We start from the raw sequence: 27,504 nt of genomic DNA, 5'->3' as shown, positions 1-27,504 counted from the left end.
TGATCTTTAAGGGGTCCTATTCTGTGTCTGGTTATTATTTTATCCTTAAATTATTTGTAGAATCTCTTTGGATTCTCCTTAAACTATGTCCTAGAGATATTTCAAGTCCCCTTTTTGCTCTCCTGATTACCCTCGAGTATATTCCTGTAAAAATGTGATCCTGCACTCTCAATTCCGCCGCCTCTGCCATATCTGCTCCCAGGAGAAGCAATTCCACTCCAGGACATCCCAGAAAGGTTTCCTCTTTCAAGGACCGCATTTCCCTCCCACTTGATCAACAATGCACTCCAACGCATATCCTCCACTTCCTGTACCTCCAACTTCCCCCCCCCCACCCCTCCAACAACAATAAGAATATAATCCCCCACTCCTCACCTGCCACCCACTAATCTCCAGTAACCTCTGCTATGTCCGCTACCTACAGTCAGACCCCACCACCAGGGATATATCTCCCTCCCCAGCCCTTTCTATCTTCCACAGAGACCATGGGATCTTTGGTGCTGATGTGCTGCCCCACGGATACCTCAGTCACTCACCCTGCCAAATGACCGAGTGAGATTATCACTAGATGGATAATCCAGACACCCAGATAATGTTCTGGGGCCCAGGGTTTGGATCCCATCACAGCAGACAGTGGACTGTGAATTCAATAAAAATTTGGAATTAAGAATCTATTAAAGACCATGAATCCATTGTTGATTATTGCGAAAAGCAAAACTCATCAGATTCACTAATATCCTTCAGGCAAGGAATCTGCCATCCTTACCTGGTCTGGCCTACATGTGACTCCAGACCCACAGCAATGTGGTTGACTCTTTACTGCCCTTTGGGCCCAGCCAGTGACACCCTCATCCTGTGAATGAATAGCAAAGAAGGTCAAGTCTTGGAAACAACCATACTGTTCTTACGGATAAGTGATCTCTTAGTAAATTTGCTTCTCAACTCCCTGCTGACTATTGGGGAAGTGGGGGGCAGTCAACATTACCATCCCAATAAGGAGATCATCCCTTTCTTATTTCTCAGTTACACCTGTATAACCTGCCTGGATGTACTCCCAGGAATACCCTCTTGAAGCCCAGCTGTAATGTTATCCCTAATCAAAAATACCTCTCCCCCTGCTCTGTTGCCCCCTTTCTATCTTTGCTATAGCATCTATACACTGGAACATTAAGCTGCTGGTCCTATCCATCATTACGTCATGCCTCTGTAATTGCTATAATATCCCAGTGCGATGTTCAAAACCATACCCTGAGCTCCTCTGCCCGACCTATCAGGCCTCCTCCATTGAAATAAATGCAGAGTAACTGCTCATTCTGTGCCTTGCCCTTGTCTGCCTTGACTGTTTGACGTCTGAACTGTACCAGCGTCGGACCGAGCTCTTCCCTCACTCTCTCTCTGGGTTTACCCACATTCCTTCACTGGGTTAATGCCTCCTGAATAGCACTAGCCACTGTTCCCTTCCAGTGCCAGTACAATCCATCCTTCTGATGGAGGGCAATTCTACCCCACAAGAGATTCCAATGATCCAATAATGTGAACTCTTCTATTCCTATGTCATTGATACCAATAAACAACAGCCTCTCCTCAAAATGGTTATTCTCCCCTTTAAGAATATTGTGCTCCCTCTCTGAGGCATCCTTATACAAAAATTACACATTCGAATAATAAGCCTTACACTCATCAGGTCATCATAAAAGGATTACATGACACATTGAAGGTTTGGGGAGACCTTTTGAGAGAATGCGATGATTCAAAGGAGAATCTTAAAGCAGCAAATGGGATTGATCTGGAACACAATACTCACACACACAATGCGAATATCCATGTCCTGATATACTGAGTAATTCAATTAGAGTTTAGCAGAATATTTACTGAGATTACCATCTGAATGTCCACCTGTAATATCCTGTAATACAAGTTTATAAAATCTATCACTATCAGTTCAAGTTAGAAACTCACACCATCCCCTCCTCGTGGCCCAGGATTACTGTACATATTACCCTTGAGGACATCAGCAGTCAACTCAGAGGGAAATCTGTGGGTTTCTAGGAGATTCCAACTTGAGATCTCATGTGACTGAACACAGCAGTTCTTTGACACATTGGAGAAAATCATCCAAGCGTCAGGGAGATATGGGGAACAAGAATGACTTTCTTTTCTTTCATTCCGTGCTGCCGCTCTGCCTCATCAATAAGACATGGGTGTGAAAGGCTAATGCCTAACGATGGGCAAGTTGTCTCCATCCTGACCAATGGGTAGGAAGATCCTCCCAATCACTCCAAAGCGTATCCCTAAAAAGATAGCAACTCTGTCTGCTTCCCACTGCCCAGTGCTCCCAGTAAATGTTTGGAAGAATGGGAAGGGGGGATATCTCCTAGAAAAGGCATAACTGTAGAGGTCTAAGAGGGTTATGAAAATAGAGAGATGCACAGGAGAAAGAGGCAACAAATTGCCAGATGGGGTGTAACTTGGGAAAAATAGGAAATTGATCATTTTGGAGGAGATAATAAAAGAACAAAGTACTATTTAAATGGTGGAAACTGTAGAAAGCTGCACAACAAAGGGACCAGGGGTAATTGTTCAGGAAACACAGAAAGCTACCACACAGTTACAATAGGGAATCAGGAAGGGGAATCGAATGTTTTGTTTCAAAGTTTTTCAGTATTAGAGTTTGGAGTCTCTACCTGAGAGTAATGTGTGGAAGTGCTGGTGAGACCACCATATCTGCAGTAATGAGAGCAGTTTTGGTCCCTTTAGATAAGGAAATGTGTCACGTTATTGGAGGCATTTCAGGGAAGATTCAATGAGATGATCCCTGGTTTGGAGGGATTATCTTTTAAATAAAGGCTGAAAAGGTTGGGACTCTACTCACTGGATTTTGGAGAAAGAGAGGTGATCTCATTGAGACAGATGGGATTCTGAAGGGGTTTGACAGGATAAATACAGAGGGGATGTGTCTGAGGGTAAATACTGAGAGGGGAGTCTGAAACCAGATTATGAGTCACGGAATCAAGGGTTCTGTTTTGGATTCAAGTTTAAGGTGACACAGACGCGGGTAAGGGGTTTCAGTAGCAATGGAGCTGGGGTGAGGCGGAGAAAAGCAACGTTTAAGAGATTGGAATTCCTGGTGTTTTGATTGTGTGGATGTCTGATCAGAAGGTCACCTTGAGGTCAGATATAACAGCAATATTGTGAAGAGTGTCGTTCTGCCTCAGAGAGTTCCCAGTGGGTGGGAGGGGCTCAGCAGAAAGGTAAAGGTAAGGCAATGGGTTTAACCATGACAATGTTTCATTGGAGGAAACTGCAGCTAATTCAGTAGTGGGAATGTGATAAGCAGTTTGATAACTGAGTAACAGTGGAGTAATGGAGAGGGATGATGGGGAGGGCGAGCTGGGCATCGTCCGTGTACATGTCAAACCTAACACAGTGTTTTTGGATGATATCACCTCCTGGCACAATGTACGTGAGATACAGGAGAGACCAAGGATAGATCGTTAAGGGACACCAAATGCAAGGAATTCAGAAAGGAAAAGGAGAGTGGAGATGGAGCAGGATTTTCCAACAATGGTGAGGTCAAATATTAGTTTTTCACAGAATGGGAGAGAAGGACATAACCAAAAAAAGACCAACAGACAGAACAAGGAACAATATCTATGAATTGGCAAAGGGGAGTGATGAGGCGGCAGCAGAGGAAAGAGAGTTGGAAAGGGAGTTTAGCGAGATTAGGGTAAAGGGTCAAGGTGAGCTCTGATAAGGCTTGACAAGACACTGGAGAAAGATGTAGGTTTCGGACAAAAACCAGGAACACCACGTGAGGCAGTTTGACTCAGTGGGCTAGTGGGAGGGAGAGAAGCAGCAGATCGGATTATCTCAGTCTTAGTGACAGAGAAACTCCATGTGCTCCTCACTCGTTGTTGGAGGGGAGGATGGAGGAGACAGGATGATGGGCAGTGTTTCACAAAGAAACAAAACCAGGGTTAGTGATATTTAAAATGAGTGAACAAACCTGATGTATTTAGGTTTTATCCAGAATATTAAAACAAACGACTGAAGTCCTGATTCGAATCCCATCTTGGCAGATGGTGGAATCTGAATTCAAGAAAAAAAAACAACGTATTAGGAATCTCCTGATCTCCATGAAACCATTGTCAATGGCGAAACAAATCCTGCCAACCTGACAGCGGCCCAGCCAGCTACTCACTGTACTGATCACTGCAAAGTCTCAACACAGGAATGAAACTGGATGGACCAGTTGGCAACTAACACAGCACCAGAAAATACAACCACAGAATCAGCCCTCTCGACGGTGCAACGTCCTCCTCACTAACATATGGTTTTTGGTGCCAAAATGTGCCGAGCTGTCTCACAGACTAGTCAAGGTACAGCCTGACATAGTCATACACATGGAATCATCCCTGACAAAGATAACCAGACACCACCATCACCATCCCTAGATATCGAGAGTGTGGTGCTGGAAAAGCACAACAGTCAGGCAGCATCCGAGGAGAAGGAGAATCGACGTTTCGAGCCTAAGCCCTTCATCAGCCTGACCTGTTGCGCTTTTCCAGCACCAGACTCTTGACTCTGATCTCCAGCATCTGCAGTCTTCACTTTCTCCTGAAATCTCTGGATATGTCCTGTCCCACCGGCAGGACAGACCAGGCAGAGGTGGTGGCACAGTGGTGTACAGACAGGGAGGATTTGCCCTCGGAGCACTCAGCATTGGCTCTGGAGACCAGGAAGTCTCATGGCTCCTGTTGATTACCACGTCCCGTCCTCTCTTGGCTGATGGATCAGTTCTGCTTCATGTTGAACAACATTTGGAGGAAGCACTGAGGCAATAAAATGCAGTCAAACGTACTCTGGGTACAGGATTTCTATATCCACAATCGAGACTAGCTCTGCAACAGAATTACTGACTGAGCTGCAGGTCCTAAAGGATATAGCTGCTCAACTGAGTCTGCAGCGGGTGGGGAGGGAACCAACAAGAGAGAAAAACAAGAGTGATCTCATTGTTATGAATTGACCAGCGGCAGATACATCTGGCCATGACAGTATCAGTAAGCGCGACCATCACACATTCCTTTTGGAGACACAAGACTTGGCTTAAAGTTGAGAAAAACCTCCATTGTGTTGAATGACACTATCACCGTTCTAAATGGGACAGACTTCGAAGAGATGGACGATCTCAAACTGGGTTTCTCTGAGGCACTATTGGACATCAACAGCAGCAGAACTGTAATCTGTAATCTCATGGCTTTGTAAATCCTGCACTCACCCATCACAATGTACAGGAAAGGAGGGCATGCCATGAGCAGCACCAGGCAGACCTAAAAATGAAGTGCCAACCTGTTGAAGCTATCAAACAGGACTATCTGCACATCAAACAGCATCAGCAGCAAATGATAGAGCTAAGTGATCCTACATCCAATGGAACAGATCAGAGCTCTGCAATTCTGCCACACCCAGTTGTGAACGGTGATGGACAATTAAACAACTCACTGGAGGAAGCATCACAGATATCCCCACCCTTACTGATGGAGGGGCCTCACACACCCATGCACCAGATAAGATGACAGCATTTGCAGCAATCTTCAGCCAGAAGTGCAAAGTGGGATGATCCATCTCAGCCTTCTCCAGTGGTTTCTAACATCACAGATGTGAATTTTCAGCCAGTTCGATTCAGTTTGAATAACATCAAGAAATGGTTAAGTAGTGCAATGGTTACGGGCCCTGCAAATATTCTGGCAATAATACTGATGGCTTGTGCTCCAGAACTTGCCACCCACCAAGTCACGTACCCCTCCAGCACTGGCACCTATCTACAATGTGGAACATTGCCCAGGGATGTTCAACACAAAAACACAGGGCAATCCAACCCAGCCAATTTCCCTCTATCAGTCCACACTCGATCAGCAGTAAAGTGATGAAAGTAGTCATCAACAGGGCAACCAAGCAGCAGCTGCTCAGCAACAGCCAGCTGAGCGACACTCATTTAGACTCCACCAGGGCCACTCAGTTCCCGATTGTGTTACCGCCCTGATTCACAATCTGGCCACCAGCTGAATCCCAGAGGCGAGGTGAGGGTGACAGCCCAGTCCCACTCCAAGATCACTAATTCTAGCTGATTCCACCCTCATCTCAGCTCATTTACTAAAACTCTCATCCACCTTGTGTTATCTCCAGACTTCATTTTCCAAACACACTCAGGGCCAGCTTCCCACATTCAACCTCACTGTAATATCAAGAAAGTCTAAATTTCTGCTTGTTGATTTATCAAAAGGCTCCTAATTATAATCAACATACAGCCATAGAGAGGTACTGCAAGGAAACAGACCCTTCGGTCCAACCCATCCATGCCGACCAGATACCCCAACCCAATCTAGTCTCACCTGGCCAATATCCCTCAATTTAAAATTCTCACCCTTGATTTAATTCCTGGCTGTGATAATCCCTAGCTCCCTGCACCACACACACTTTGAGACCTCGACAACCTATTTTCTTCGAGACTCCCAACCATTTGTTAATTCATTACTTCACCTGTGTGGCTGTTTCTACAGTTGCTGAAGCAGCATGGTCTGAAATTTGCAGCCAAAACCTCTCAGGTCTGCTTTCCACCTTTAAGACATCCCTCAAAATCTGCTTTTTGACAGTGCTTTTGGTCACCTGACCTAATATCTCCATCTCTGGCGTAATGTCTAAAGTTCTCAATAACATTTTTGTGAAATTATAAGCATGATAATAAAAATACAAACTGTTGTTGATTTGGACATTATTTTCAAATCATCACTGTTGCTGAGTGAATAATCGATAATGCCACTTACCCAACCACATTGTAAGGAGCACCTTCACCACACAAACTGCAGCTGTACAAGAAAGTCAAACATCACCCTCTCCACAAGCAACAGGGCTTTGGCATTAATCACTGGTTTCTGTGGAAGGAGGAACACAGTTGATGTTTCAGGGAGAGCAAAATGGATTACAGGGAATGAAAATGGTACAGAATTTGATATTCAGAAATGGAAGGAAAATACACTTGCTTGTTGGAAAAAAGAATTCTTGACTGTCAAAAATATTCAAGAAAAAAGTAATCTGATAATAGAGCAGTACATGGTCAGGGGCCGGGCCGCAGTGAAAAACTCATTTACAAAGGGTCTATAAAAGTAATAATACAGGAGTAAACAGACCAAAAATACACCCATGGTTCGAGATTGAGGAAGCTAGATCTGACAAAGTGGTTATGAGGGAGCCCAGAGGTGAATCAGAGCAGTATTGGCTGCTATGATCACAATGACTCTGTACTAGACAAAAGGCTGCACATGCGCCTGGCTGCACCTTGCCCCCTACAAAGATGGCGGCCGCGCACGTGTCCAGTGAATCGTTGTCCCGAATAAAGATGGCGGCGCTCAATCAGACCTGCAGCCGCGCTGAGGCAACTCTCTATTTACTGCAAACACGGGACTGGGACGTTCAAATTTATGTTTTCCGTCGTGCACAATTTGTTTGTAAAACTTCTCCGCTCATAGCAACAGTTTTTATCCCATTTCCCTGTTTATTTCTTTCCTTACCGTATCCTTTCTCTCCATAACTTCCCGAGCATTCATTACGGCGACTCTGCGCCGCGCGCAAGGGTGATCACATGGTTTAGTTTAGCTCCGCCCTTCATTCACTTTGATTGGTTGGAGGACCAACCTCCCCTAGGTCCTCCAGATCCGCCCACCGACCTTTCATTGGTCCAGTACTGACATCAATCACCCGCGGGTCATTTGTTGGCTAGAGCATGCGCAGTGCGTCCTGCTTAACTAATATGTTGGGTAATGTGATGGGAGAGTTTACTGAGGGTCAGAATTCCCTTTGTGTGAGCTCTGCAGTAGATTTCCTTTATTCATGGAGGGAATTGCCTTCCCACTCATGACTGTATAGCTGTAATTGATGAATCAATGCCATCTGAATCAGTACATAAACAACTCATTTTCACTGCTTTTCACAACATCTTCTTTAGCACATTGTATCACACTCTTCTTTGAAAACAAAAAAAACATGAAACGGAGCCTCAAGGAGCAGGCGTAGGGCATTCATTCCCTTCAGCTTGTTCCCCCATTCTATCAGATCATGGCTTGGCCAACCCAGACCTCAACACTTCTTTTATGCTTGATCCGCATAGCCCTCAACTGCTCAATATTTCAAAAGTATATCTGCCCTCTTTTAAAATAATTTGAGATAGAATCACAGATTCCCTACTATGTGGAAACAGGCCCTTCAGCCCAACAAGCCAGAACAACCCTCCAAAGAGTAACCCAACCATTCCCCTCCCACATTTAACTTTCACAAGTTTTTGGGCGAGAAAATTCTAGCCATTATCTGAGAAAAAAAATCTTTACTTTTCCTAAAATGAATGTTCCCTTATGTAATGTCCCCTGGTTTGAGACTTCACTGGTGCTAAAAGATCTAGTCAACATCTGCCCTGTCAAGCTCCTCAGAATCTTGTTTCCATAAGATCACTTCTGCTTATCTATTCTTGATAGGCCAACCCTTTCGTCCTCAAAGCAGCTAAGTGAATCTTTTTTGAATGGTCTCCGATGTTAGTTTATTCTTTATTAAATATGGGAGCTTAACATTGTATACAGTACTCCAAGTGAGGACTCAGCAACAGCCAGTGTGGTTAACCAATCCTCAGTCCATACTAATACATTACGCTGATACCATGAGCTCCTAAATTGTGCAATTAACTTTTATGTAGCACCTTATCATTTACATTTTTAAAATCCAAATACAGAGCATCATTGGATTGCCCTTTATCAGTCCTGCTTGTTCTCTCCTCAATGAACTGTCATAAATTTGTCAAATATAGTTTCTCTTTCACAAAACCCAGTCTACCATGTTTAATGATAAGCTTTTCTAAATATCCTGCAATTTCTTTCTTTAATATTTGACTCTGTAGATTATTTCAGTAAATGTGCTAAGTACGATTCCCCTCTCTTAAATCCATGCAGACTCTGTCCAATCCTGTCTCTTTTCAGTAAGAAATTTGACTGTTCTCCAATATAGTTAGTAAATGTATCTGTATTTATTTTTAAAAACTGATTACTTACAAATGCTGGACCCATGCAATATCAATGAATTAGTGACTCTGAATTGGGGTTATAATTTTTTTTGTTAGTTCCTTTTCATACTGTGTTATGCAGACAGCACCAAGTGATCACTCTTAATTGTGAGGAACTTTGAAAATAATATATTTTAAAAATGACATCCCAAAATGCTGCCTCATTAGTGTGCAAGGAGGATTTGCATTCAATAGTTTGCAGATGAAATTGAACAGATTTTTGCTGCATTTTGGCCAGACTGCAGGTTACACCAAAGTGGCAACTCTGTTGTCAAATTCTTACTTGACACTGCCCGAGGCGATACTGATGGGACTTCACTTTGCCATTCTTGTTCACCAGCTTTATTTCCAGGTTTAATCGTGTAATCATTCTAGAGCTTGTAATTTTAGACAACTTCTCTTTTAGGAACATATGTAAGTATCATACTGAAATGTTGCACTGAATGGTACCAAATCTGAAATTAGTCTCTAATCTGACCCTTCTACAAATGTATTGGCATAAGTCTATGCCAGTTATTTTTCTGAAGCCTATGATTCCTGATGAAGGGCTTATGACCGAAACATCAACTCTCCTGCTTCTCGGATGCTGCCTGACTTGCTGTGCTTTTCCAGCATGACACTTTCCGACTCTAATGTCCAGCTTCTTTGGTCATCACTTTCTCCTTTGATCAACAAAAATTATTCTTGGTTTAATCTTCTCAAAAGTGCAATAGGAACCAATTCATGAAATTCAGATATCGCACATTTACCTTAACTATGTGAAGTCTAAATTATTCTAGTAATTGAAACCGTGCTGACAAACTTGTGCAGTATCAGTGCCTCACCTTTACAGTGTTCCCAGATATCACGCAGCTGCAGTATTTTGTTTTGCACTCAGCTATATGATGTTCTCACTTGTTTCTTTGTGAAAGATTACAAAATTAACTTGGATGAATGAACTTATGATTTCTTTAACCAATGTTGGGAGAAAAAAATGTCAGTATTTCAAGTGCTGATAAAGTAAAATAAACTGATAATCAGTAGAAAGGGTTTAAGATGGATATGGAACAAATGCTGACAAATGGGACTAGATTAATTTTGGATATCTGGTCAGCATGGTCAAGTTGGACTGAAGGGTCAGATTTTGTGTTGTACAACTGCGACTTCATTCTCACAATTATTCAAGAAGTTAAATACTTCGAGGAGGAAAAGGAGAATTTATGCAGAGAATGCACTTGAAATGATGATTGAGGTATATCAAACTCACATTGTTTCATGACCTTTTCCTCTGGGTTCTTCAATGAACAAACTTGTTTTGTTATCTGAATAAATATGTATCATGTGATTTGTTCGCACAAAATATTTCATTAGGATCTTGTGAACTATTAAGAAGTGTTCACGTTTAAAATTTAGGTAGCGTGATTGTTAAGCAAGAAAAGGTTGGCGTTTTACTCCCACTGAATCATTGCTCTATAAAAGGTAACAAGCTTTTTATCTGTTCTGGGCACTGAATATATGGAAGTCAATTCTGAAGGAAAAAATCCTCGTCGGTAATGTTCCCACATATGTGGAGTAATTGCTTCTGGTCAGTCTTCAGGTTATAGAGGCTCGGAAAGAAATGAGTTGGCCAAAGTTAGCAACATCATTTGGATGGACTATGCTCATTGGGGAAACTTGCAGGATCTGTAGAAGGAACACGTGTTTCAGAGTGTATGCAATAAACCTGAACATTGTTATTTTTTTCACAGAGTTTGTGACCCGACTGGAGCAGCAATGAAGCTCGTATTGTTTTTTAAATTTCCGAGCTTGCCAAATTATTGTTGGTAAATGCAGGTGACTTTATCAAAGCACATTTCACACTCCCCAGCCAGGAATTTGGTCCCAATTCTGTCAGTCCATCCATTCCTATGGATAACAGGTATTTTAAATGTGAGCACTCCATTTAACTATTTGAATTGAATACTTCAGTGGTTACATCCTCTTGGATTCTTAATTTCAAATTACTCAATGTGATTTTTTGTCCCCCCTGAATTTGCCAAGCACTGGGCAGTTCTGGAATATTGTAAAACATTTACAATAGATGCATTTACACTATTGAAGGCAACCTGGCAGATTTGAATACCATTCAGGTAGTCAACAACAATACATAAGTAACTTTATGAATTGCTTACTGTACACCAACAACACAAGCCAAGTATTAGTGAGACCACAGATTGTCTCCCAAGGATTCCCAAATCTAAACAGTGCATTCCAGATATGCTCACTAACACCATCTGGGAGCAGTCTCCCAAAGTGCTCCCAGAACTTAGAAAGCACATACACTACCCTCCAAAGATAAATCTGCTGTCACAGGCTTCACTCTTATTGAATACAATGGCATTCATTATCCAGTTCTTTAACGTGACAAATGAGCTTACAAACAATTTATAAAATACTTTAAATCCTGAAGAAATGTGATGTCAGCCCTTTGTAGAAGTGAATGGAAAGTGTGATGTTTGCTTGAACGTTGGCTCTATGTATCAGACTGATCTGAACCTTTAGCAAGATGTGGGATGTTTCCCACACACTTTGTTTAAAAAAGGAAAGATTATGCTCTGAGATTTAAATGTTCGATCAGGTTTAATAAAAACCCTTCCAAAAATTGAGTTTGACTTCAGCTCCTTTAAAGAGACATGCTCTTGGCCTTCAATTTTGTGACATGTGGTCATTCTTTGGTAAAGGTGGCTGTGTGTAACACTGCAGGATGTTGTGCTGAAGTGCCTTATTGGGTGGAGGAGCTTTATTACTGGTGTAACTTGGCTAATTTTGAGATGGAATATTATTGTGAGTTAAATCTTGTTTTTAAACCGAGACGTGCTTGTGTAACTCAAGTGTAGAAACTATGCTCATGTTTGCAATGAACCTTTCACTTTTGGAGATTAGTATTTTTCCAATCTGTTTTGTAAATAAAGTTCACTATAGAAAGCACAGTGCTGGAGAACATCAGGTCCAGCAGCATCTCTGAGGGGAATAAAACAGTGTAAGCTCCAAGTCTCATGACCTTTTGTCCGTTCAGATGAAGAGTCAGTGAACTTCAAATGTAACAATTTTTTCACTTCACAGATACCCTCAGAACTGCTGAGTTTCTCCAGCACTTTGTTTCTGTGGTTGAGATCTCCAGCACGTACAGTTTATTTTTTTGTTATAGATCCTGTGATTTGACTTGGGGAGCGAGGGGCTGCAACTGTGACCAACGAGGATAAAACTCCCTAACCACGGAAAACAAACTGGTTTTTTATACTTTGCAAAACACGACTGTAAATAAGAAATGCAACTTTACTAAGTGTAAGAAGGCATACCACCTGCCTTGTCTCAAACTTGCTACTCATCTTTGAGGACTAACCTGTCAGAATTGTGTTTGCTCCCTTCCTTTGAGATCACAGTCCACAAATGTCCCAGTTCCAATTCCTGGGCCGGGCCCGGTTACCACATTGCAGTGGGTTGGGGAGCTTTGTGTCAGCCTGAAGTTTTTGTTAAGAGCAACATTGCAGGTTGAAGTTGACGGTTTTGCCTAATATTGTGTAATCAAACTTGGAGGAAATCCTTCCGAATGTATTGATTAACTGGGCTGAGCTTGTTTACATGCAGCCCTGTTAGTAGTGCTGTAATATTCTCAATTAATAATCACACAACACCAGGTTATAGTCCATCAGGTTTATTTGGAAGCACACTAGCTTTCAGAGCACCGCTCCTTCATCAGGTGATTGTGGAGGGCACAATTCTAAGGCACGGAATTTGTAGCAAACATTTACAGTGTGATGTAACTGAAATTATCCATTGAAAAATACCTTGATTGTCTGTTCAGTCTTTCATTTGTTCGAATACCATGATAGTTTCACTTCTTTCATGTGTAAATTACAAATCCTTTTTTTTTTTAAGTTGCATTCTTGACAGTGGCCCACCAAATCACTCATTGTATTAGTCACTGCACAGACTCAACAAAGAAATGAAACTGGATGGACCACATTGTATTTTCTCGTGCACTGGAAAATACAACCACACAATCAGCCCTCTTGACCCTGCAACTTCTGTCTCACTGTGGTCCAACAGCAGCAGCAGAACTGTACTCCAGCCCAATCTGAAATCTCATGGCCTGGTATATCCCCCACTCAACCATTAACATCAAGTCAGGGGAATCAACCCTGGTTCAATGGAGAGTTCCGCAGGGCATGCCAGGAGCAATACCAGGCATACCTAAAAATGTGGTGCCAACCTGGTGAAGCTACAGTGCAAGCAACACCAAATAGAACTATGTGATCAAACAACCAATGGATCAGATCTGAGTTCTGCCACACCTAGTCAGGAATGGTGATGGACAATTAAACAACTCACTGCAGGAAGCATCACAATATCCCTACCCTTACTAATGGAGGAGCCTCACACATTCATGCAACAGATAAGACAACAGCATTTGCAGCAATCTTCAGCCAGCAGTGCCAAGTGGATGAGCCTTCTCTATTGGTCCCTGACTTCACAGATGTGAATTGAATTGGTTGAAAACTCATTTCAAATCAGATCAAGAAATTGACAAGTAGTGTAAAGGCTATGGGCCCTGCCGCATTGTGGCAATAATACTGATGGCTGTGCTCCAGAACTTGCTGTAAATGTGTAGCTGGAAAAGCACAGCAGGTCAGGCAGTATCCAAGGAGGAGGAGAATCGATGTTTTGGGCATGAGCCCTTCTTCAGGAATGAGTTCCTGAATGCTGCCTGACCTGCTGCTCTTTTCCAGCAACACATTTTCAGCTCGGATCTCCAGCACCTGCAGTCCTCACTTTCTCCTCCAGAACTTGCTGCCCACCAAGACAAGTTGTGCTCCAGCACTGGCATCTGGGAAACATTTCCAAATGTCAGTAGTGTTGTTCAACACAAAAACGCAGGACACATTCAACCCAGCCAATTTCCCTCCATCAGTCCACACTCCCTCAGCAGTGAAGTGTTGGCAGTTATCATCGATAGTGCTGTCAAGCACATGCTCACAATAACCTGCTCAGTGACACCCAGTTTGGGTTCTGCCAGGGCCAATCAGCTTCTGAGCTTGTAACAGACTTGATTCACAAACTGACAAACAGCTGAATACCACAGCTGAGGGCAACAGCACAGTCCCACTCCAAGACCACTATTTCGACTTCATTGATATCACCTGACCTCACCACAGTCTCAGCTCATTTACTGAAACTCTCTTTCATTATCTAAACCCACTCCTGACCAGCATCCCACAATCACCCTCCCTATAATCTTCAGAACATTGAGAACTCTACCGCCCAAGTATTCACTTGTACTTGCTGATCCATCAAAATGCTCCCATTTATAAGCAACAGCAATTTACTTTCACACCCTTGACTTAATTCCTGGCTGTAATCATTCCTATCTTCCTGCACCACACACCCTTTCACATCTCAACAACTCATTTTAGTTCAGACTCTCAATGATGTGTTTATTTTTGGGTTCAGCTGTGTGACTGTTTCTATAGATTCCAAGGCAAAATGGTCTGGAATTCCTACCATCTAAGATCTGCTTTCTTCCTTGAAGTCATTCCTGAAAAATTGCTTATTTGGTAATGGTTTTGGTCACCGGATATAATATTCTCCATCTGTGGTCTTATGTCAAAAGTTCTCAATATTTTTGTGAAATTAAAAATGTGTTGATTTGTACAGATATCTTCTACTCTTCACTATCTCTGAGTGAATAATCTGTAATATCTCCTACCCAACCACGTCGTGGGAGCACCTTCACCATACAAACTGCAGCAGTACAAATAAGTCAAACATCACCTTCTCAACAGGCAAGAGAGCTTTGGCCTTGATCACTGGTATCTGTGGAAGGAGAAATACACATGATGTTTCAGGGAGTGCAATATGAATTATAGGGAATGAAAATGGTGCAGAATTTGACTGTCAGAAATGGAAGGAAAATCCACTCACTTATTGGAAAAAAAGAATTCTTGACTGTCAAAGATATTGTGGAAAAAAATAACCTGATAATGGGGCATATGGTCAGGAGCCGGGCAGCAGTGGACAATTCATTTACAAAGAGGTCTGTGAACGTAATAGTAAAATACTACACAGAACAAAAATACACACGAGAGACTGAGGAAGCTAACAAACAAGTGGACATCAAAGAGCCCAGAGATGAATCAGAGCAATGTTCACTTTTATGATCCGACAGTCAGAGATGTCTAGCACAGAAACAGACTCTTCAGTCCAACCCATCTGTGCCAACCAAGTATTCTAACCTAACGTATTCGCATTTGCCAGCACTTGGCCAACATCCCTCTGAACACTTCCTATTCAAATGCCTTTGAAATGTTACAATTTTAGTTGCCCTTTAGGCTCCTTTTAAATTCCCCCCCACCCCCCACCCTAAACCTCTATCCTCTAGTTCTATGCTCCACCAACCCTTGTCTAGTTACGGTATCCCTGTCCCTCACGATTTTTGTAAGCTTCTAAAACATCACACCTCAGCCTATAACACTGCAGCGAAAATGGCCCCAGCCTATCATGCCTCTCCCTGCAACTCAAATCCTCCAACGCTGGCAACATCCTTGAAAATCAATTCTCAAACCTTTCAAGTTTCAGTGCCTCCTTCTGAAAGGAGGGAGACCAGAACCGCACACAATATTCCAAAAGTGACCTAACCAATGTCCTGTCCAGCTCCTTTACTCAATGCTCTGACCAATAATGGGAAGCATACGAAATGCCTTTTTCGCTATCCTATCGACCTGCGACGCTACTTTCAAGGAACTATGAACCTGCATTCCAAGGTCTCTTTGTTCAGCAAGACTCTCCATGACCTTACAATTCAATGTGTGAGTCCTGCTCTGATTTGCTTTTCTAAAATGCAGCACCTCACATTTATCTAAATTAAACCCTATCTGGCACTCCCCAGCCCATTGTTCCATCCGATCAATATCCCATTGTACTCTGAAATACCAGTTATCACTGTCCACAATACCTCCAATTTTGGTGTCACCTGCAAACTTACTAACTATACCGCCTCTGTTCACATCCAAATCATTTAAACGAATGACAAAACAAATCCAGAAAAAGATCCATTTCTCTGTGTGTGAATATGCTCTGTGTAAATCCTTTCCTTTGTCTCTCTACCAGAGAAGGCTGCACATGCCTCCCACTGAACTTTGCCCCCTACAAAGCTGGCGGCTGCACGTGTCCAGTTAATCGTTGCCCCGAATAAAGATGGTGGCGCTTACTCGAGTCAATCGCGAGATGAGGCATTGTCCCGTTTACTGCAAAAACGGGACTAAGTTTCAAATTTGTATTTTCCGATGTGCACCAAATGACTATGAACCCTCTCAACCCATACCAACACCATTTCCCTCCCGCTTGCTGCTGTTTATTTCTATCTTTACCAACGGCTCTCCGTCCACACATCCCGAACCGACCGCGAGGATGATCACGTGGTATAGTCTACTCCCGCCCCTCATTCATCCTGATTGATCGGAGGACCAACTGCCCCGCCAGGTCCTCCAGCGCTGTCTCTGCCTTTCCATTGGTCCGCCTCTGACATCAATCACCCGCGGCCCATTGTTGGCTGGAGCATACGGATTGCGTCGTGGCTTTTGTTGCTGTTCATGAGTTACAAGAGTTAAAAATGACACAACAGCATCTCAAAACCACCTGATGAAGAAGCTTCCAAATAATCCTGTTGACCAATAATCTGGTGTTCTGTGAATTTTACTTTTGTCCATCCCAATCCAACACCAACACCTCCAAGTCACGAATGAGGGAGGGATGTATAACAGAAGAACTAGGAACAGGAGAAGGCCATCCTGCCCTTCGAGCCTGCTCTGCCATTCAATAAGATCATGGCTGATCATTTCGTGGACACTGAACCATTTACCCACGTTCTCACCGTGTCCATTAATTAATTACGTTTTTAAAAATCTAACCTAGCTTTAAAAACATTTACTGAACTAGCATCAACTACTTCCCTGGGCAATGAATTCCATCGAGGTCAAGAAGTTCCTGCTCAATTCAGTCTTAAATTTGCTGCCTCTAATCTTGCGATGATGCTCTCTTGTCCTTGCTTCACCTGCCAGTGGAAACATCTCTCTATTTCTATTTTATCCATTCCATTCATTATTTTATATCTTTCCATTCTTCTGAATTCCAATGAATATAATCCCAATCTACTCAGTCTCTCTTAAGCCAAACCCCTCAACTCTGGGATCAACCTAATTTACCTCCTCTGCACCCTCTCTCGTGCCAGTACATCCTTTCTCAAGTAAGACGACAAAAACTACATGCAGTACTCCAGGGGTGGTCTCACCAGCACTCAAATACAGCTGGAACATAACCTCTGCCTTTAAACACATTCCTTTCAGCAACGAAGGACAAAATTCCATTTGCTTTCTGAACTGATTGTTGTACCTGGTGACCAACCTTCATGCAGAAGGATGCTCAGGTCACTCTGCAGAGCAAATGATGCAACTTTTTAACATTCAAGTGATTTTATTTTTAAATGTTACTACAACCAAAGAGTATAAACTTTATACTTACAAACATTCTATTTATTTTGACAGACCATTACCCACTCACTCAAATGTATCTTTGTTGCTCTGCAAAGTTTCACAGTCCTCCGCTCACTTTGTCCTGCTAATCATCTTGGTGTCACATGCAAACTTTGACACCCTACATGTAGTTCCAACTCCAAATCATCTGTATCAGTTGTAAATAATTGCAGTCCCAACACTGATCCCTGAGGCACACGACTTGTCAATGATTGTCAGCAAGAATAATACTCATTTGTCCCCAACAGTTTGCTTCCTATTAGTTTACCAATCTTCTATCCATGATAATACTCTACCGCTAACGCCATGCACCCTTATATTGTGCAACAGCCTCTTGCACAGCACCTTGTTGATGGTCTTTTGGAAATCCAGGTACACCACATCCACTGGGTCGCCATTGTCCACCTTGTTTGAAATGTCTTCATAGAATTCCAAAAGATTGGTCAAGCATGACCTGCCCTTCATGAACCCATACTGCATCTGTACAATGGACAATTTCTATCGAGATTCCCTGTTATTTCTTCCTTGATAATAGACCCAAACATCTTTCCCACTACAGAGAATAAACTAATTGGTATATAATTCCCCACTTTTTGTCCACCTTCTTTTAAAAACAGTGGTGTCACTTTTGCTGTTTTCCAATATGCTGGGACTGCCACAGAGTCCAGTGAATTTTAGAAAATTACTGCCAGTGCATTTGCTGTTTTTCCTGGCATCTCTTTTAGTATCCTGGGAGGAATTCCATCAGGGTCAGAAGACTTTTCTATGGTTAGCTCAATTACCTCCAAACAGTCTAAAACTAGCTGTTCCGTAATAATGATAGTTTCCAAATCCTCACCTACCTTTGTCTCTTTGCTAGTTACTGGAAAGATATTAGTATCCTCCACTGTGATATCCCATAACTAAATGCTTCTTCTCATTTTCCAAAGGACCAACATTTACTTTAGCCATTCTTTTCTCATTATATATATTTATATACACTTTTGCTCTCTGTCTTTATAGTCTGTGTTAGTTTATTTTTCTCATGTTCTATATTACTTTTCTTTATAGCTCTTTTGTGGCTTTCAGTTGACCTTTAACGTTTTCCCAGTTCTAGTTTCACGCTGTTTTTGGCCACTTTGTACACCTTCTCTTTCAATTTGATTTTCCAGAATAGCAACCCGATTCTCCAAGCATTTCACATACTCTTTCTTCTTGCGACGGCACTCTCGAGCCGCTTCCCTGTTTTTCATGAGGCAGATTTCACATTTCTGAGTGGTTTCTTCAGCATTCTGGGACTGGCTTTGCAGGACTGGTGAAGATGCCATAACCATTCCCTGGCCAGCAGTGGAGTTAGGAGTTGTACGGATCTTATAGGTTTGGACATCTTCAGCAGCACCTCGTACAAGCACTTGGCTGCCTGGCACAGAAGGGCTTATGCCCAAAACGTCGATTCTCCTGTTCCTTGGATGCTGCCTGATTCCTGAAGAAGGGCTTATGCCCGAAACGTCGATTCTCCTGTTCCTTGGATGCTACCTGACCTGCTGCGCTTTTCCAGCAACACATTTTCAACAAAGATTTGCTGTCCATCAGGGCTCTGTGCATACTGTACAATGGCTGCTCCAACCTTGGCTGTAGCTGCGTTGGTCATTGTTAGTGTCTGGAGTCCTTGCACTCCATCTGAACCATTGTTGGCCAGCTGAATTGCTCCCCCGCTGTGTGATAGCAATGAATTGTCTGCTGATAGTCTGATAGATGGGTGTCTGCATCGTCATTGTAGTAACAGTTGAGACAGACTCTTCTTCTGATTTTTCCTCATCAATTTCTTGGCACACCAGGGGATCAGAAGAAAGTTCATTCAGGATTTTCCTGAATGAAGGCCGTCTCAATAGAATTTCTCTACGTTTCTGAGAGTCAGTCATGCTATCCACAGATTCCTTGGAGTCCTCACATTCAGATATAGTAGAGATCTGAACAGTCTGAACTGGAGGGGACTGTATGACTGAAGACTGAGCTGCTTGGATAACTCCTTGCACTTGAACAGTCTGCCCATTCGGCAAATGCACTGAAGTTACTGCTAGACTTGTCGTTGATTGGATCCCAGGCATGGTTACCTGCGTGGTCATGTTATATATTAATTATCCAGATGAAGGGACTGGGGGCATTCTAGCGAAGTTTGCCAATGATACGAAGTTAGGTGGACAGGCAGGTAGTACTGAGGAAGTGGAGAGGCTGCAGAATGATCTAGACAGTTTGGGAGAGTAGTCCAGGAAATGGTTGATGAAATTCAACGTGAACAAATGCGAGGTCTTGCATGTTGGAAAAAAGAATACAAGCATGGACTACCTTGTAAACGGTGAGAAAATTCATAAAGCCAAAGTACAAAGGGATCTGGGAGTGCTAGTCGAGGATTCTCTAAAGGTAAACATGCAGGTTGAGTCCATGATTAAGAAAGCGAATGCAATGTTGTCATTTATCTCAAGAGGGTTGGAATATAAAAGCAGCGATGTGCTACTGAGACTTTATAAAGCTCTGGTTAGGCCTCATTTGGCGTACTGTGTCCAGTTTTGGTCCCTATACCTCAGGAAGGACATACTGGCACTGGAGCGTGTCCAGCGGAGATTCACACGGATGATCACTGGAATGACAGGTCTAGCATATGAGGAACGGCTGAGGATCCTGGGATTGTATTCATTGGAGTTTAGAAGGTTAAGGGGAGATCTAATAGAAACTTACAAGATAATACATGTTTTGGAAGGGGTGGATGCTAGGAAATTGTTTCCGTTAGGTGAGGAGATTAGGACCGGTGGGCACAGCCTTAGAATTAGAGGGGGTAAATTCAGAACAGTAATGCGGAGACATTTCTTCAGCCAGAGAGTTGTGGGCCTGTGGAATTCATTGCCACGGAGTGCAGTGGAGGCTGGGACACTAAATGTCTTCAAGGCAGAGATTGATATATTCTTGATGTCACAAGGAATTAAGGGCTACAGGGAGAATGCGGGTGAGTGGAGTTGAAATGCCCATCAGCCATGATTAAATGGCGGAGTGGACTCGCTGGGCCAAATGGCCTTACTTCCACTCCTATGTCTTATGTTCTTAGGGTCTAATTTGATCACTTTCCTTCGATACCCATTGCCGAGTATACCTTTTCATACAGTCCTTCCTTTTCACTGGAATACATCTTTGCTGAGCACTTTGTAAAATGTCTTTGAAAATCTTCCACTGCTCATCAACTTCCCACCATAAAATTTTTGTTTACAGTCTACTTTATCCAGATTCTCTCTCATTCTATTGTAGTTCCCAGTGTTCAAGCACAGGACCCAGTTAATAGATTTTATCTTCACACTCTCCATATGTATTCTAATTCAACCATACAGTGATCGCTTCTTCCCAGGGGATCGCTAACTCTGAAGTCATTAATTATTCCTGCCTCATTGCACAGGGCCAGATCTTGGATAGCTTGCTCCCTTGTCAGTTCCATTTCATACTGTTCAAGAAAACTATCATGAATACACTTAGTGAACTCCTCAAGGCTACCTTGACTGAGCTGGTTTGACCAATCTACATGTAGATTAAAATCATCGACGATAATAGCTGTACCATTTGTACAGGCATTAGTTATTTATTTGTTTGTTTATTGCCCATGCCAATGTGATGTAATTATTTGGTGGCCTATACATTGCACCTATCAGTGACTTTCTTGTTAGAATTTTGACTGCATCATTCCTGTTTCTCCTAATGTATGGCAATAACAACAACTACTTGCATTGTATGGAACTTTCACAAGGGCAAATCTCCTAAGGTGTTTCATGGATGATCAAAACATTGATTAAAGAGAATGATTTTAAAATACATCTTAAAAGGAAGATAGAGAAGGTTAGGGAGGCTATTCCACAGACTTCTGCCCTTGACAGCTCCAGCTGTGGAATGATACAGGTGGGGTGGGTTGGAAAGGGAACGTGCAAAGGGGAAATGGAAAAGTGCAAGCAGTGCATAAAGTCTTAAGGATAGAGGAGGTTCCAGACCGAGTCTGTCATGGAGTTTGAAGCACTGCAACAGGTTCATGCATGTCACGACTATAGTGCTAAAAGAGATTTCTGCTGTCCGAAACAGCGTGACGGATCTTGTATTGTGGACTTATGAAATGACAGTGATCTCTACCAAACATGTACGAGGTAGAGTCAGGGCAATAATGAGATGCTGCAGCAGGAGGGGAACAGGTAACTCCATACAAAACCCTACTCTTTCTCACCCATTTTCAACTCCAAAACCGAGTGAGTTCTAGAAAAGCACCTTTATATCCCACCACAACACTTTACCCCACAATCGTGGTATATGTGCACAAGGAGGAGTAGAACAGACTGTACTGGGACCGTGAAACACTTGGTAAAGACTAAAATCATCTGACTATTGAGAGCACCACCACATTGTATGGGTTTTCTATTGTTTTTACTCGGTTCCTGACTTCCCTTATTTTCCCTCATGAACCTGTTCAAAGTTGTTTTTACACACACCTGCAGTACCTGTGAATTGAACGCCGGTCTCTCGGTCCAAGATTCGGGATATTTTCCCTGCATCACAAGGCATCGACTCCAACTTCCCTTGTCCCTTAATGTTTCTGTTGCTTAACTGCTGAGTCGCACCTGAATCACCTCTGCCTTTGGAAGGAAGGGGCGGAACTGGAGGACCGAGCAGCGGCCGGTCCTCCAACCAGAGTGAGTGAGGAGAGGGGCCAATGCATTCTGTGGAGTGAACGCTTCAGGATTGGTCAGAAAGCAAACTGCTTTGCAGGATTGATCATTGCCACGGCATAGCGGAGAATTAAACACCTCTCATAAACCAATGTGAGATTTTAAAGAAATAGTTCAGATGTAAATCTGACAATGAACATATTTCCAATCGATTTACACAACTTGAGTAACAAACTTATTTTCAAACTCCCAGAACGATTGGTAATTTACATACCTGGCTGGTATGGTTAAGTTGGACCGAACAATCTATTTACATATTAACCATCTCAATGACTGTAACTCGACAGAGCAATTGTTAATGTCGAATATTTCCCCCGTGATTCTGTGTAGATATGAATATTCTCTATGAACTCACTGACAACCTCCGACGCACGCGCAGTTTGGTTTCTATGAAGAGCATGCGCAGTGTCACATTAACCAGGACACGGCGAGTCATGGAACAGCTTTTTCCGGGTGCGGCTACGATCGGCTTCAGAGAGCGGCGTCTGGGAGACTCACTGGGAGAAAGGAGCGGAGAGAATTCACAAGACGCGGATATAGGTGAAAAAAATCCGAAAAAGACCCTCCAGACCCGGATAAGGAGATGATGGTCTCTGTCGGGAAAGCGGCCCAGGGTCACGGCCGCCATTTATTTGAGGGAAGAGGGAGCGCGGGCTTCAGAGCCGCCATCTTGAGAAGGTCAATGAGCAGGAGGGCGGGGCTATCGGGGTCCAGGACAATCGGAGGAAAGACCCACCTTAGATCACTTCACTAAAGACATGAATGCACACGGTGGATTTTTCTTAACATCAGCAATTGTTTAATACTCACAGGTTTTTAATTACATCTTTTTGAAGCATTTAATTCTCATTTTCTCATTTGCAATGGCGGGATTTGTACCTGTGTCCAGTGAACATTTGCTGAGTTTCTGGATAAATTGTCTCACTTAATGCCACTAGACCATCACTTCGCCTGCTCACAGGTTGCCCATCCCAGTGCAACATGAATCAAAACCCTTTCTTCCTGCACAATTGTTTGATCTTGCACTCTGGTGATATCACTTAGTATCTCTCCATGTGGTATCCCTCACTGTGTGGGTCTAATTGCTGCCTCTGTCAATGTGCCTCGCTCTTGCAGCTACTCCAGATCCTGAGCAAACAGACTTCTCCACTCCTGATAGACGATGGAGACTGGGATGTTCCAGATTTCTGTGGGACTCAGTGCCATTTGACATGTGTAGCCCTCACTGCATCAGTCTAATTTCCCATTCTGCTTATCTGTCTGTAGGTACTCAGGAAGTTCCTGACCAAATAGACTTCCCAGCTGCTGGGTGTCTCATCCATCTCTCATTGAAGATGGTTTGTCAGCCAGAGAGACACAGGGCAGGGAGATCTGGAGCCTTCAGTAAATCCTGCAGTGAGGTAAGATCACACTCAGTGCACAGAACAGAGAGCAATGAGAGGGCTCCAAACATCAGCTAACAGGACATGACATAGCTATAGTGCTGGAGGGGGAGCACAGTACAGACACACCCCAGGTTCAGTCACCGCCTTTACTGCAAGTTTTCTTGTACTAAGACAACATCGGGAGTGTCACAGTTATCAATCCAAGCCTGTACTGTCTTAGTGAGCATCAGTACAAAAGAGGGGAAAGCAGGCCTTCCACGAGAGGGTGGGAATGCTGTCTGGGAATGTTCCATTCTGTGTTCCCTCTCCCACACTGTATCTATGGCTTGTCTTGTGGATCAGTGTCTTCAATCATTCTAATGCCAAAAACATTTCCTATCTCTGTACTTTCCTCCCCTCTCACCAATCACTTCACACATTTGAAACCTGCTCCAGTCCAGACGACCATCCATATCTCTCTAACTTACTTCAGTCTTACAACATGCCTTGTCACGATAGTCCACTCCCCCAATAACCCAAGACTTAGGGTCTGTTTCTGTGCTGCATGACTCTCTGGCTGAAGTCATCAATGCTGACCAGGTTTCCAGAACTGAATGAGTTGCATTTCCCTGCGTTTGGCCCATGGCCCTTCAAACCTTCTCCCCTCCATGTTCCTGCCCAAATGTCTTTTCCATGTTGTAATTGTTCTTGTTTCTCCCATGCGCCACTGGCAGTCCATTCCGTGTATGAACCGTCCTTTGTGGAAAATGTTGCCCCTCAGCTCCCTAAGTAAATCTTTGCTCTCAGTCACTCCTCAGGCCTTACCCATTCTGCTGTGGGACACAACCCCTCCCCAACATAGACTCCCCTCGGACATTACCCACCCTGCTGTGGGACACAACCCCTCCTCAGTACAGATTCCCCTCGAGCCTTACCCATCCTGCTGTGGGTCCGAACCCCTCCCCGGTCCAGACTCCCCTCGGGCCTTGCCCATTCTGTTGTGGGACACATCCCCTCTGAGGTACAGACTCCTCTCGGGCCTTAACCGTCTGGCTGGGGGATACAACCCCTCCCCGGTACAGTCTACCCTTGAGCCTTACCTGTCCTGCTTTGGGTCGCATACCCTCCCTGGTACAGAGTACCCTTGGGCCTCACCCTTCCTGCTGTGAGGCACAACCTCTCCCTGGTACAGACTCTTGACTGGCCTTAACCATCCTGCTGTGGGGTACAACCCCTCCCTGGTGCAATCTGCCCTCGGGCCTTACCCATCCTGCATGGGATACAACCCCTCCACGGTACAACTCACCTCAGACCTTACCAATCCTGCTGTGGGACACAGACCCCTTACCCATCCTGCTGAGGGACACAACCACATGTGTACAGAGTCCCCTTGGGCCTTACCCATCCTGCTGTGGGACACAATCCCTCCCCGGTACAGACTCCCCTCGGGCCTGACCCATCCTGCTATGGGACACAACCCCTCCCCGGTACAGACTCCCCTCGGGCCTTAACCATCCTGCCATGGGACACAACCCCTCCCCAGTACAGACCCCCCTTGGGTCTTACCCATCCTGCTGCGGGACACAGCCACTCCCCGGTACAGACTCCCCTCAAGCCTTACCCATCCTGCTGTGAGACACAACCCCTCTACGGTTTGGACTCCCCTCAGGTCTTACCCATTCTGCTGTGGGACACAACCCCTCCCTGGTGCAATCTCCCCTGGGGCCTTACCTATCCTGCTGTGGGACACAACCAGTCCCCAGTACAGACTCCCCTCGGGCCTTACCAATCCTGCTGTGGGGGACACGCTCCCCTGTACAGATTCCCGTCTGGCCTCACCCACCCTAACGTGGGACACAATGCCTCCCCGGCACAGATTTCCCTCGGACATTACCCATCCCGGGTTGTGACTTGTCCAAGGCCTTGCCCATCCTGCTGTGGGACATGACCATTTCCCGGTACAGAGTCCCCTCGGGCCTTACCCATCCTGCTGTGGGACACAACCCCTGTCCGGTACAGAGACCCCTCGGGCCTTACCCATCCTGCTGTGGGACACAACCCCTCCCCGGTACAGAGTACCCTTGGGCCTTACCCATCCTGCTGAGGGACACAACCCCTGTCCGGTACAGAGTCCCCTCGGGCCTTGCCCATCCTGCTGTGGGACACAACCCCTGTCCGGTACAGAGACCCCTCGGGCCTTACCCATCCTGCTGTGGGACACAACCCCTGTCCGGTACAGAGTCCCCTCGGGCCTTACCCATCCTGCTGTGGGACAGGTTGACAATTTTATTGAATAGAATCCCTTCCCTTGGTCCAGCAAGTCCACTCCGACCCACGATACATACCCTGCTCAAAATAGCTTCAAAGTACATAGAAAAAGTGATCACTGAATTGGTTAAAATCTCCGCAGTTACATTGGGCAGTTTAAAAGTCTCGCTGTATCGGTGATATGTTCCTTTTCTTCAAACAGGTAACATTTTTATTAAAGCAGCAGATGTTCATTGTGAGAGTGTCTCTGTTAAACTAGAATCTGTTCTGTTCTCTGTGTAACAGGCTATTGTTGTGTGCGATGGACTGTCACTAACAGTGTAATTGACCTGTGAGTCCTTGATCAGGTTTCCTTTGTCTGTAAATCTAGTGATCAGTGAACTACACGTCCGCTCTTCATAGCGAAAACAAAGAATCATTTCTCACCGAAAAAACGGCACATCACAAAGCTACTTCATGGATCTTTGGCACACCCCACCGACCAGTGTATCTGGTAAGTCTGTTTCCTGAATAATTCTGAACTCGATCTGTAACTCTGACAGTATCTGTATTGCTTGTCAGTTGGATGAGAATTCAGCCTCTTTGTTCTGAGCTGTTTTGATGCAGGCGGTGGCTTCATTCTGTCTCTGCCAAGCTTGTTTTCCCCTTCTGCTGTGATTCTGGGAAATTCCTTTCTGCAGGTTAGAATATTCAGTGACTGAACATTGAATGATTTTGACTCTAACAGAGCAGTGGCCTTGTTTTCAGCTCATTATTCACTTTCCAATTCCTGGTTGTGTTGAATGTTACAGAAACAGGCTCTGAGCATTGTTTCCATTCCCTTGTGTTGGAGTCACTGACAGCCACATGGTCAGTCAGTTTCAGGCTGATGGATCAGTTTCTCTGTCCTATTAGATGGTGGTCACTTGCTCAGTTTCCGATAGCTCACCTCAGTGTCAGTCCATCAGCTGCTGAAACCCTCCATCCAGCATTTGTTCCCTCTGACCATGACTACCCAACACAGTCCCAGCTTGTCTCCCACATTCTACCTCCATATATTCATGATCACCTCAGATTCTACTGTCTGTGTCCTTACAGCGAGTCACGTAGGTCATCCACCTCCATTTCACGCTGCTCTACATTACATTCAGTACAAATGTTATTTCAGAATTCCATTCATTGTGTTTAAATACACCCCTGATCTTGTCCAGTCCAAACATCCAGGTTCCATCAGGTAGGTGGGTGTCCGCGTGGTCGGGTTGGAGCAACAGCAGGACACACTGAGGATCATACAGGGGATAAAGATGGGGTTGGATGCGGATGTTTAAGAAGAGAGAGCTGGTGTATTGTTGGAGATAGCTTCTCAGGGGAGTAGCATAGCGGTAGCCAGGTCTATAACACCACAACTCAATGGCCTGAGTTATCGGGAGAGGTTGGACAAGCTGGAATATTTTTCTTCAGAGCATAGGAGACATAAGGGCGATCTTATAGAAATGTATATGATCATGAGAAGC

General features: G+C 44.0%; 2 long non-coding RNA genes and 1 pseudogene across 15 annotated transcripts in view; 1 reads left to right on the top strand and 2 right to left on the bottom strand.

Moving 5' to 3' along the window:
* Positions 1-7,654, bottom strand: part of LOC140468629 (uncharacterized) — a 57,243-nt gene extending 49,589 nt beyond the window's left edge. For 6 of the 13 annotated variants that reach the window (XR_011955736.1, XR_011955734.1, XR_011955733.1 and 3 more), the window contains exons 1-4: positions 7,569-7,654; positions 6,825-6,932; positions 4,007-4,089; positions 767-853 (exon numbers count right to left, since the gene is read on the bottom strand). This is a non-coding gene — a long non-coding RNA (uncharacterized lncRNA). Of the gene's footprint in view, positions 1-766; positions 854-1,804; positions 1,907-4,006; positions 4,090-6,824; positions 6,933-7,568 lie in introns of all 13 variants that reach the window. The other 7 variants (XR_011955738.1, XR_011955735.1, XR_011955739.1 and 4 more) reach the window with 5 other exon arrangements.
* A 6,732-nt stretch (positions 7,655-14,386) lies between these two features.
* On the bottom strand, positions 14,387-19,785 carry LOC140468627 (cyclic AMP-responsive element-binding protein 1-like; annotated as a pseudogene).
* A 3,024-nt stretch (positions 19,786-22,809) lies between these two features.
* The window catches only part of LOC140468626 (uncharacterized), a 124,214-nt gene continuing 119,519 nt past the window's right edge, over positions 22,810-27,504 (top strand). For both annotated transcript variants that reach the window (XR_011955731.1, XR_011955730.1), the window contains exons 1-2: positions 22,810-23,779; positions 26,382-26,504. This is a non-coding gene — a long non-coding RNA (uncharacterized lncRNA). The remainder of the gene's footprint in view (positions 23,780-26,381; positions 26,505-27,504) is intronic.

This window comes from Chiloscyllium punctatum, chromosome 47 (genome assembly GCF_047496795.1).
Source record: "Chiloscyllium punctatum isolate Juve2018m chromosome 47, sChiPun1.3, whole genome shotgun sequence".
Classification (NCBI taxonomy): Eukaryota; Metazoa; Chordata; class Chondrichthyes; order Orectolobiformes; family Hemiscylliidae; genus Chiloscyllium; species Chiloscyllium punctatum.
The sequence above is the reverse complement of the archived record's forward strand: the minus strand, read 5'-3'. Positions and strand labels throughout refer to the sequence as shown.